The sequence below is a fragment of the Thunnus albacares genome, chromosome 4, assembly GCF_914725855.1.
Source record: "Thunnus albacares chromosome 4, fThuAlb1.1, whole genome shotgun sequence".
NCBI classification, from domain to species: domain Eukaryota; kingdom Metazoa; phylum Chordata; class Actinopteri; order Scombriformes; family Scombridae; genus Thunnus; species Thunnus albacares.
Window position 1 is genome coordinate 17,720,893 of NC_058109.1, and position 11,825 is coordinate 17,732,717.

The 11,825-nt window shown below is 38.4% G+C and overlaps 2 long non-coding RNA genes across 2 annotated transcripts in view; both read left to right on the forward strand.

Moving 5' to 3' along the window:
- LOC122981554 overlaps positions 1–10,952 on the forward strand; it is a 39,942-nt gene extending 28,990 nt beyond the window's left edge. Inside the window, exon 4 of the long non-coding RNA XR_006403268.1 lies at positions 9,766–10,952. This is a non-coding gene — a long non-coding RNA (uncharacterized LOC122981554). The remainder of the gene's footprint in view (positions 1–9,765) is intronic.
- Positions 3,144–7,385, forward strand: LOC122981556. The gene is made up of 3 exons (XR_006403269.1): positions 3,144–3,761; positions 3,944–4,048; positions 5,202–7,385. It is a non-coding gene; the product is annotated as an uncharacterized LOC122981556 (long non-coding RNA).
- Positions 10,953–11,825: the final 873 nt, after the last annotated feature.

The window sequence follows — 11,825 nt, forward strand, 5'->3', positions numbered from 1 at the left end:
TATCTACATCTGAGGTTTCTGCTGCCACACCAATATAATAGAGGGGAATGGGATTTCATTTGTGGAGCCTAAAACACTGAAAAATTACATTTTGAAAACCTCAATAGCAGTGTGTCTTTCCAGAAACAATGCCCTAGTTAGTGAGCATAAACCACAGACCACACTGTGAACAGTTTTCTTTGGAACTACTTTCTATGGAAGAAAAACGCAGAATGAAAAACAAATGTTCACGGCAAGGTGTCTGCGGCAGTTACTCCTTTTTAAGTTTAGCTTTGCATTACAGTATTTTCTTAGTAATGCAGATAACATATGTACATTTGTACTGTTAACATGTTCATGAGAAGAGATCATCGCTTATAACAAGATATATAATATCATAAGCTTGTGCTGAACTTGTGTTGTGCTTTCAGTGTCACTTCTGGTCAGAAGTATATTGAAGTTAAAGTGGGATTGTGGCCAGTGAACCATGGTGGAGGGTTGTGAGCTCCCTTGCTGGTACAATAGTGAGATTGTCTGGCTCACTTTGCTCTAGCATAAATGTCAGACACTTCAACAATCAAAAACAGCATCTTGGCTGACGTGATAGCACGACTGCTTCCAGGCTTGCTGCCTATGACATTATTCATGATACTTCCTGAAGGTGTTTGATATGAATAGGTTTCGAGTATGCACGTTTACTTTTTTCTTTCTCAGTGATGGATAATATCACTGTGATAGGTCAGTCAGATGTTTTCAGAGATACTTCATGGCATTAAAGTTTCCAGCACTGGCCGCTTCCACTTGTGTTTAGAGAGTGCAAGCACTGAGGCAAATATTTAATGCAGTGTTGAACTTCAAGGAACAAGTCCACATGAGTTTACAACTAATGGGCATTAAGGTAAGCTGTTGTTCAACATTAAACTGTAGGCCGCATAATCATGTTTTTGCCTTTATAGGGAGATTATAAATGCTGTCCAAAGCTTATCATCTCTGTCTCCTTTTAGCGCACCAAAGCTTAGCTCACACACAGATGAAGCATTTTTGTTTTGTGCACAGAAATGTCCTGAAAAACACACAGTACACCCAACAACAGCATTACAAAAATAAAGAAAGTATAAAGAAAAACAACATGGAAATGTGACCTAAACAAAAATGATTTACAAAGCTAAAATCGAGTACATTGTCATATTATGACTACACTAAATTAACTTTTCATTTAAAAAAAATTAATGAAAAGTTAAATGAGATTGTGTTGTTTTTTCAGAAGTAAAGCTGGGGATTTCTAGTCATTAACTGCAATCAGCCTGGTAAAGTATGTGACCACAACATGTGTTTTCTCTTGTGTGGAACACTGTACAGTTTGTAAAATGTTAAATGACTCTGTCCTCTGGTTAACGCATGGAGGCAGGGCAATTTTTCCTGCATTCGTGATGCGTAAAGTTGCAGATGCATGAATATGGTGATGCCTCTTTGGTTTTTTATCATTTTGTGTTTGGACATGATGCACAGAGCCAGATACTTAATCCTGTGATGCTCTTTTATTTGATCTGAGAAAAAGAAAATGACCTGTTTCCTTTAGGGCAAAACTTTGGGGGAAATTTCAGAGCCATTGTATTAACAGCTTGCGGCAGTTCAGTTTAAGGGGATAATTCATTCAACTATACAGCTCTTATATCCATCACATACCTTATTACCCTACACCTCAGAGCGGGTCAGATAACTGCCTCTTTTCACTTCTCAGTAAGAAGCTCTGAAATCATATCAGCACCTACAGTATAATGTAGTCCATCTTTATCAGCACTGTCTCCAATATCAAAGCTTGTATTGTGATTGAATACCCAGAGAATCCAGGTACATTTCGAAAGCAGAGGAAGGGAGAGACAAAAAGTACTGATAATTAATGGCTGTCACAGGATACGGAGTGGATGCAGCACGATTACAGATGACATATAAATTGCTGTGTAATTTCAGATGCTAGGCGTTTTCTGTTGGGAGCAGGTCTCCTCTTGTACTGCCTGACAGATGATATTCAAATAGAAGTTGAGGCCGGGGGGATAACATGCCGTTGTGGAACCATTTGATATGCCAAGGACATATAATGGTCCAGGCCACATACAGAGCAGCAGATCAAACACCCTCTAGGATTTCAGGAGAATGCAGTGTAACACAGAACAAGCTCTTGGAAAAGATCTATGCTATTGTACTCTAGTGAGGAAGTTCACATTATAGTATCAGGTCATAGAAACATTCTCACATGATTTAAACCATTGGCTTGTTTGGTGTTGACAAATGAGTGTGTTAGGCACGTAAAGATTAAAATATTTTGATTTATGGAAGAAAACAATCCAGTTTGAGGACATTTATGGTCACCGATTAGTCAAATATGTCCACATTTGATTTATGCTGGAGCAGCTGCGGAGGTGGCATGCACGCCGCCCACAAATGCAACATAAATGTGGACGCGTTTTCTGGCTTTGTAACACAATCTCCCCTCTGTCAGCCACCCTTGATACAGTTTAATGATCTATGTAGGTGATTAGGTTCACATCAGAGAGAAGAAATGCAAGGCAGTGGAAGTCAAAGCTTGTTGGAGATGATCCAAGCAACTGATGATCTCTGTATTCCTGGATCATGAGCTAGGCAAACCATGACTATCATAACATTTTGATCAATGTCAGAGAAACCTGCTGCCATAGCTGAACAGGATCGTACATATCCATGAAAGTGATGGCTGTTATAAAGATCATATCTGAAGTGACCCTAATGTAAACCCCAAGACAATTTCAGGCTTGTATTCAGGCCAGATTTAGCTGCATGTAGCAGTACATCAGAGTACCATTGATTGTGAAGAAAATATTTAATCAGCATCACTATCAGAAATGTAGAAATGTAAAATACTATCCAACATCCTACCATAATAGGGTTACAGTTCTCAGAAAACATCAGCTTTATTACCAGTAACAATCAAACCCCAGATGTGAGTGTGAGAATTGTGTGGGTTTTTTGTGCAATCCTGAAACCCTTTTAATGTATTAACATGTGCATGTTTTACAGTTTACTGGGATTTGTATGTTCTGTGTGCATTAAATTGGCACAGTGGTAGCTACATGTGATCTTGGACATTAGATTTGATATGAAAAATTGTCCAACAAGATTACCACTAACATCTACATCAATGATCACTATACTCTGGTTATGCTTCCTAAAAAGACCAGAGTAGCAGATGAGGGGAAATGACCGTCCTCATCACCACTCCTGGCCACTTTGCCTCTGCACTGTGAAGCCATCTGTCACGCCTTGCTGGCAGTAATCATTCACTGTCCAGGGCTCTCAGGCTCTTTACAGGTAGAAGCCATGTAGGCTCTGATAGGACCATCTGTGGGCGTGGCGACATGTGGCAGCTCCTGTTTGGATTGAAGTTGGTAGACTTGTTTCTCAACTCACCAGCTCTACAGACACCCCGCCTTTCATTTCTGCTTTGCAACATTTCAAAGTGAAGAGATTCACCAATTTGACGAGTAGAAGAGAGCTTAAAAGAACATGTGGAAGGATGAGAGGCAAGAGTCCGTGTGTTGACACTAATTAGCGAGCGAAGGAACTGGAAAAAGGCTTTGAAAAAGTCTGGAATTTCAAAGGTAAAATGCAGCCATCAGATGCAACGGGACAGAAACAACTTGAAAGAAGCTCTAAGTGCACTTACAGATCTGGATGCCAACATTCTGAGCAAAGATATTCAAAGACAGAGAGGAGGGCAAGCAGCAGATGGCCAAAGTTTACTGTAGGTGAGCACCACTTTACTGACTACTGATCATAATAAACAATTAGAACTGGTGACTGATTAATTGATCGCTGTCAGACATTGTAGAAGAAGATCATTTGCTCTCATTACAATGTATCATCAATATGTCATCACTCACAATATAAGTAATAATAAAAACTCACTACAATCTTATCTTTCTCATAGGTCTCACTTCATTTCTCATTTTTTGACTTTCGCATAACTCAGTAATTGAATCCAGATTGCCAGAACTTCAAGAAAATGTTGGCTACAAACACCGATCTACCACAGGTTGGGCTGCAATATTACTCCAATCACAAAACCCTTACTTTCAGTATTTCTTTGCCAGATGCCTACCTGTTTCTACTTGTGTGTCCCTCACACATTTTTGTGCAGTCATACTTCCCAATTCTGGGCATCAGATATTTTCAGACTTTGGACTTTGCATAAAAACAGAAGTAGAGAAGACAGGGTCAACATAACTTGTGTGTAATTGTTAATCTCTATAAATTAGTTGCCATTTCTTCTAGACTTTGTGTTTTGTAAAACACTTTCAGTTTGTCTTGTTCTGCATGCTCCTTGTGTGTTTTAAAGCGACAGTCCTCTTAAATGTCTGCATTGAAGTGCTCTGCATTGTATTAAGTGGAACTTTTTTTGATATGTGTTTTGTGTGTGTGTACCATACTTAAAGGACAATAATATAACTGCAGAGAGTAGTGAACTATTAATAAACACAAACAACTATAAACATTTAAAATAACTATGTCAGCTGTATTAATTCAGTTTTACTTCTGTCTGATGATCTCAGAAACTTATTTGAAAGATTTTTGATACAAATTTAAATCAATAAATGCATGAAAGAATAATTTAAACTGTGCTTTTAACCAGCAGGACATCTTATGTAAAATGCAGGTTGCAGATTACAGATTGACAAAAGGTTTTTCAAAAAAGCCTTTCTACGGGAATTCCTTTCTCCTGAACATGAGAAAATCTCAAGAAACTAGACCACTGCTTATATACATGCAGATGCTCTGCCACACTTGAGGTTTAACAGGCTTCCCATTAAGACACACACATTACAGCACTTCTCTCTTTGCTCTCACACCTACGCGACATTCAGGGGCCGACCGCCCCAAATGACTGTTATTGTCAGCACTCTCTCCTGGGAGGTAAAAGTGTCTCAAGTTGAGGCTTTCTCAGCTATCACTGTATGTGTTACAAGGCACTTTCATGAGTAACAGAGAGAAAGGAATTTAAAGACAGGAAGATCAAATAATTTTGAACATAGAGCTATTTAGATTCTGTTTAAATGTCCTTTGAAAAATCTTACACGTGGAGGCATTTTATCTGACATAATTTGGAGTTTTACATACTTGGTATAATGTGCCAGTTGAAGTTTCTGAAAGAGAAAAAGTGATTTATTGCCTCTGTTTGTCATCCACAGGGCCTCAAGCACTTCAGCGGAAGACAAATGAGATTAACAAGACACAAAGACTTCTGCCTCTTTCTAATGTACAGGCTGACTTTGTTACAGCAATGTTATTTAGTTCAGTTGACTTTGTCCTATACAGTATTTCATAAATGCCAAGTTAAAAGTGCAGTGGGTAGCTTCTCATTGCTAATAGAGCAGAAAATGTAGTCCTGATATTTCCCTCACGCACAGACATAAACATTAAACCTGCCCTGGTTTTCAAACCCCATTACATAGATAAGCACAAATGGGGACTTACCTATCACAATGAATATCAAGAAAAATGAATGAGAATTTCTGAGCTCAGATTGTAGACAATAACATTTGCATGTTTCCCACCAGCCGTATCCATTCTCATTTGTGTATGAGTGCAGGCAACATTACAGATTGCTATAATCCCTCAAAGCTGACAATCGTGATATGGCTGTTAATGTTGTCACTGTACTGGTTTGTGCCTCCAGGACAATGAATAATTTGTACAGTCATTTTCACTCCAGGAATTGGCTACAGCGCAGGTGATTGTGTTACAACAATGCCATCATATAAGAAAAAGCACTGAATGTTGTAAAGCCAAGAACTGGAATGAAAATATCCTGAAGCCAGTTTCGAGGGGATCAAGTTGTAATGTTGGGCGAATGAGAAAAGGCAGCAACGCTACATCTTCATCTGTTTTCCAACACTGTGCTGATAGGTTTATCAGCTGAGGAAAACTAATGTAAACCTACCGCTGATGAAACTAGCCATGTGTTCTCTGGTTCCTCACACACTCAGAAAACCAAGCAAAGGAGAGCTTTTGTACAGGGGTAAAAAGCTGGTGTTGCAAGCACCTTTCAGCGCCCTCTGATTCGGTGCACATTTGCAGGGCCCCACTACAAAGGTATTGCTCTGTAAAAAGGTTGAAACGCACAGGCATGTTTCTGTCGTCAGGGGTCTGTAACCGGGATCTGTGTTCCAGCTGTTACAATGCATACTTGCCATGTAAAACGTTTGTCATATCCTGAGAAATACAGGTACCACAGCAGCAGGGGGATGATCATTCTCACTTGTAAGTTTCCAGAAGTATCTTGGAGAGGTTGTAGTTGTGAATTTCAAGGCAGGAAAGGAAAGTAGCAGGGAGCCAGGGCAGGAAAGGTGAGGCTGTTCTGCCACCATACCTTTAAATCAGTGTGATCCAGCTACCAGATGTACATCCTGCCTGTCTCGAACATGGACTCATCTTTTCTCTGTCTGCAATGAGCTAAAACAATTCTTCTACTGTAACGCGACATCACAATATAAAAATTAAATTCAGAATTTTAATGTTTGAGAATTTGACCTGTCTGGCAGTCATGCACATTGAGATTAATATATCCTCTCACAGCAAACAGCTAGGTACCTCACGCTTTAAAATAAAATGTAAGACAAGACCATTAATGTACAGTGATGCAACTGCTGAAGATTAAACTGGATGAAGAAAATAACCAAGAGAAAACAATCCAGGACCAAGAAGGAGACGATGCAAATATGGTATTAAAATGGACAATCAGAGGTAATATTGTAATGCACAATATAGCAATGATGGGTGATTGCAAGGATGGTTGTTTCCACTTCATATGACTTGCAATAATAAACTGAGGTGGGGAATTGACCTGAAATAATATTTCGTCCATATGGCCGCAATGTTTAAGTCATCAAACATATTCCCTCGGGTTATCATTACAACTATAAAATATTAACAACATCACTGGTAGGTATTTCCAACAAAATGAAAAAATCATAAAAAGAAAAAGCCAAAAATAATTATACAGCTTCCATCTGACCAAACAGACATGGTACCCGAACATGTTAGTTATTATAATTGTATGAACTTCATTCCCTTCTGCTAATATTGATGCTGTATATTATTGTTTCTTCCCTCAACGTAACAGTCCCTCGGCCCTATGCTCACTCAACCTTATATTACATTAAAAATTAAAAGGGCCATTAATAATATACATCGATGAGAACCTAAATATCTGAGTGCTCAACCTCCATGACCATGAGAAATCTTATTAGTCCAACAGAATCCAGTTACGAGAAAACACACACTTCAGGGTCAGGTCATCAAAATGATTTTCTTACTAACCCCTGGTGGTATCTTGCAATACGGATAGTTTTCTTTTTTCTACTGACTTTGGTGTAGACAATTTTCAAAATTTTGGAAGAAAATAGTTCTCAGTGAATGTGTTTACAACTAGAACTAATGCTTTGTTGGTTATCTTAATAAGTATTTGACTTGAGATGAAGATGACGCCAACTGCACCAGTAGTTTTAGGTATATATGACTAGGCCACTGGGGGGGGGGGCTTGACCTGGCCTTCGGGACCCTTATTGGAGGATCTAGCTCCTGTAGGACACACTGAATGTGAAATACTGTGTACTGTAACCTGGCAACACTAACTTACTTTTTATTGCCTTTGTTGCAGGGGGATTATTCTGCTGCCTACGGGCAAATACAATGCTTCCTCGTTGTACACATTTGACTTTATAGTCAAAGAATCCTCCTGGTCCCCACCCCAATACAATTAGAATAAATACTTTTCTTAGTATGTTTGTGTCTGGTGAAAGGGTCAAGATACAGTTGTTGGAATATACATAAACTCGTGAATGGTTTTACACAGATGCATACACAAGATTTGTGAATAATGATATCATTTCCTGTCTGTGTACTACCACATCAAGGACAAAGCACACTTATGTATTTTTCTGTTTCCTGATTAAAGCCTTTGAATATCTTACAATCTCTCCAATTTAATATTCCATTTTTCAGAAATGCATGATCTTTTAATTCCAAATTGGTAAACTAAGCAAGTGACTGAAGTTTTGGAAGATTTCAGTGGTTGTGACATTGCTGAAATAAAAACACTGTATTTTATTTTAAGTGCAGGTCAGTCTAGAGAATTAGCTTTTTACTGATGTCATTTTTTAAAAGTAAACAGCAAAACCAGTGTTGTTTTGAGAAGAAGATATACACTTAAATCTTAAAAAGTAGCACTTTAGATCATGGCTCACAATGTGTAGCGTAATTATTACCATTGTACACGTGTATTTTTTTGTGCTACTGGTGTAACAATACAGTACTGATACATAGTTGTAGGCTCATGGAACAAGATGTGAAGTTAGAAAATAATCTGGTAATTTAAAAAAAATTTATACTGTAGGTATTTTTTTTAACTAACAGGTACATATTCTAATATTACAGGGGACAGTATCAACATCTGGTACGCCATTAGTAAAAAAAACCAAAAAAACATGGTAAATTGGGAATAATAACTGCTGTACATTGCGGGCTGTAATTTAAAGCCTTTCCAAATACTGTAAACTTATGTTTAAGTTTATAATTTGTCAAGTAGTGCAAAGAGAACATGTTGCATTTGTGAGAAGATAATGATTCACAGAGCATTCAAAGCAACTGCCAAGCTTCATGATGACTTATATAAAAATGATGCAGAACATAACTTTTAACTTTATGGCAGGAGAATTACAGTACAATAAGATTTATATTTTTGACTCACAAAAGCCTGTATAGTTCAGATATGCTTCATAAATCTCTGACAGCTTTTACAGGGAGTGTAGTGATAATTAAGTGAGACAACTGTAAATTATACAAAATGTGGTATAAACTTTCTTTTCAGAGTCAGAAAAGAGCAAGAATAGAGGGAAACATTCCAACTTGCTGTTTTATTACTTTACTGCGATCACTCCTGTCATTGCTCAGTCAGTGCTGGACTGCAGAATCATGACATCATTTCCAAATGTTTTCAATGTCTATAATGTTCTCAGTGACAGGTCTGCCAGTGCAATTGGTTCTGCTACAAGCAACGGTCCACATTTTCTGAACATAAACTGTACTCGGAAGCATGTCCCACGCCTGACAATCATGAGGACATTTTCAAGATGATGTTAAAGATAAGCAATCAATAACAGACATCATTTTTCAACTTGCACTTGAAAGGATAAGCCAGATGGTGAAATTACTCAGACAAGCATGATTTTCGTACGAGCTTGTGATGCTACAGTCTCTTTGTTTGCATGGGGTGACCACGAACACATGCTACTCCTTAAGGGAAGTCATTCTACACGGGACATGTTTTTGATCATTTGTCATAACGGACAAAGAGGAGATTTGAGATAACCACACACATGTAGGCATATTGAAAAATAATCCATTTCATCTTTAATACTATATGGATTTAATTTCCTACAGAAATCAGCCCTCTTAGAGGTTTCTTTAAGAAGAGAGAAGAAACTGAAAAACTAGCTGGTATCTAGTGAACTGCCTGTCAGTTGGTGTATGTTAAAAATTTCCTAAATGTACATAAATGTAATACAATTTTTAATGTTTTCTCAACATTTAGAGCATCTTTGTCTGCATTTGCAACAAGCTTGGCGTCAGACCTCCTTTAAAAGCAATAAAATGATGCTTCTCCCTACTCTTCTTGCCCCTGTGGACTGACAGCACATCTCAACATCTAAGAGTCCTGCTGACTGTGTTCTTCTTTTCCGTCTCGTCCCCCAGACTGCTGCTCCACCTGCTAAGAGCCGTCCAGCTGGGATAATTGCCCCCCCTGTCCACCTCTCCTGCCATTCATGCTGCCTGAAAGCTCTCCTTCACACACGCAGGGGATACTAACATGGCAGCTCTCCGTGCTCTACCTCTCTTGTTTGGCCTCTCATCCCCACAGACTAACTGCACATTAATTTTCATGCCATAGACTGTTAGGTCTGGGTAATGATGACATCTGTCAGTGGGAGCTAGGGGTGTCTTCGGGATCTTGTGACAGAATGGAGAAAAGAGGAATGGAAATTAGTCCACATAAAATAATAGAAAATAGTCAGAGATCCTTCCTCCAAATGTCCTCCTTCTGCCATTTGGGTGGAAAAATGGAAACGCAGGTTAATCCCTCAATCAGTGACTTTATTTTGAGATGTTTGCAAAAATACTAAAAATGCTAAGACCTACCTGCACATTTTTATTTTATAGGATCCGGGTGTTACTGTGTTCTAGGCATCAGCAAAGACCGGAAAATCAGTGCTCCACCCAAGACTGGAATCTTATTTGTATTTTATTCTTCTCTATGATAACACCATTTATTTAATTTGAAGTCTATGTTATTGAGCAAGTCACAGAAGTACATGAAACCTAAGTCCATGTGGATCTTTGTGATAAATACTCCATTTATATGCAAATACACAGATTCTGGGCCTAATTCTGTTGCACTGAAAAATGTATTCATGTGATTGGTGCCATGGGATATAGTGACCTACATGAAATGAAAAATATGTGATCATTTCAACCTACCAGCAGGATAGAAGGAGAAAAAAAAACACTGAAAATATGGAAGTAATTTGACGACCTTCCAACATCTAAAGATGTGATCAAACGTTTGATTTCAGCAGACATGCAAGCAGTCCATTATTCCAAGGACACAGAAATTGAGTGACCCCTAAAATGCTATAAAGACAAATGTGTACAAGTTTTCTTATTTGTGGCAGTGAACATAGTACCTATTTTCATTGTATTAATGCAAAATCTGCTCCATTGCTTGTGTAACAAGAGAGCACACATTTATTGCAGTAAAAAGATGTCTGTTGTAACCTGTTTGGTTTGAACCATGTGGCTGAGCAAGAATATCACATGACATCACATATTAACTTTCACATTTTAAAGTTAGTATGTGAGAAGTTGTAAAATAAACTTTATGAGTGTCTTTAAACTCGATTAATAATAAATCATGGTACCAAAGTAGAAAAAACAACTGAGCTCAAGCTTGAACTCAATACAAACATGATGTTCCCTCCTGAGGGAAGGGTGTGATGCACTTCGAAAGTATGGTGGCAAATTTACAAGATGTGATTCAGATAAGAACAAGCTCAAACAAAGAGGGATAGTTTCTTTTTTCTCTCTCTTTCCCCTGTACAACCACTGGTGGTTGGCTGTTGGTTTCATTTCCAATCCTACTGTTTGTCCAATTCAGCCCTAATGGCTTTCTTCTTAAACAAAATGTAGTGTTACCTTTGTTTCGTGACTAACTTTTTAATACAAATGTGGGTTTCTGAAGTAGATATATAAGTTGAGCAAAAGTTATGGCAGGTTGATATGTCAGTGTTTCATCTGAACCTGAGATAATCACTATGGTTTTGTTTATTGTGCTTTACTGTTTTGTTGCCAAGCCACAAAACAAGATTTACACTGATTGAATTGTGAGGTTTTGTTACCACGTTGCCCTGTCTCATCAGACAGAGAGACTCCATCTACTGTCAGACACTATCAAAAAGAAATATTCACCTTTGCCACTGCTTGGAAACATTGAGGAGAGGGACCAACCCTGGGAGACATGGAAGCAAAATGCAAACTAAGTATCTGCAAAATGAGTTGGTCAGGCCTAAACATCTTTTATGCAGTGTCTGTTTTGGTTACTCGCCAAAAGTAAACGCACAGTATGAAGCATGATTGCTCTAGCACCGATGAAAAGGTGTTGGCTTCCTCCCAGCTCTTAGTCAGTGTTTCTGCTGTTTGTCATTGACTGCAGTTCCCCAGTGTTCTTGTTACTGCTCTCAGAGGACTACTATGTCAGC